Consider the following 1,108-nt stretch of genomic DNA (forward strand, 5'->3'; position numbering starts at 1 on the left):
ACAGAATCCCTTCCTATCTGACCACTGTTTGATAACTTTTGAGTTTATACTGCTGAACTACACGCCGTTAGGCAAAACATCCTATACAAGATGTCTATCTGATAGTGCTGTAGCTAAATTTAAGGATGCGATTCCGTTAGCATTTAATTCATTACCAAGTCCCAAAGTAACGGAGGACTCCTATGCTATTAGTCCCTCCCAAATCGATCATTTTGTTGATAGTGCAGCAGGCTCGCTACGAATGACTCTAGACTCTGTTGCCCCTCTAAAAAAGAAGATAATAAAACAAAGAAGGTTAGCTCCATGGTATAACACTGAAACTCGCAAATTAAAGCAAATATCGCGGAAACTTGAGAAGATCTGGCGCTCCACCAAACTGGAAAATTCTCGTTTAACCTGTCAAGATAGTCTTAAAACGTATAGGAAGGCCCTCCGTAATGCCAGAGCAGTGTACTACTCGTCATTGATAGAGGAAAATAGGAACAACCCCAGGTTTCTTTTCAGTACTGTAGCCAGGCTAACAGAAGGTCACACCTCTACTGAGCCAAGTATTCCCATAGCTTTTAGTAGTAACGACTTTATGAGGTTCTTCAATGATAAAATTATAACTATTAGAAGCAAAATTCACCAAGACCTGCCTTTAACTGGCTTATCTCTAAACTCAGGAACCTTAGAAACAGCTGTAAAACCAGATACATGTTTTGACTGCTTTGCTTCACTTGATCTTTATCAATTAATTCAATTATTTCTTCATCTAAGCCATCAACCTGCCTCTTAGATCCCATCCCAACTAGGCTACTTAAAGAAGTTTTACCATTAGTCAACACTTCGCTACTGAATATAACCAATTTGTCTTTATTAACAGGCTATGTACCACAGTACTTTAAAGTAGCTGTAATTAAACCTCTTCTGAAAAAGCCAAACCTTGATCCAGATGTTTTAGCCAACTATAGACCTATATCCAACCTTCCATTTCTCTCTAAGATTCTTGAGAAAGCAGTCGCCAAACAGCTGTGCGACTTTCTGCATAGCAACAGCTTATTTGAGGATTTTCAGTCAGGATTTAGAGTTCATCATAGCACAGAGACAGCACTTGTGAAAATTACTA

Source organism: Etheostoma spectabile, unplaced genomic scaffold (assembly GCF_008692095.1).
Source record: "Etheostoma spectabile isolate EspeVRDwgs_2016 unplaced genomic scaffold, UIUC_Espe_1.0 scaffold00019106, whole genome shotgun sequence".
NCBI classification, from domain to species: domain Eukaryota; kingdom Metazoa; phylum Chordata; class Actinopteri; order Perciformes; family Percidae; genus Etheostoma; species Etheostoma spectabile.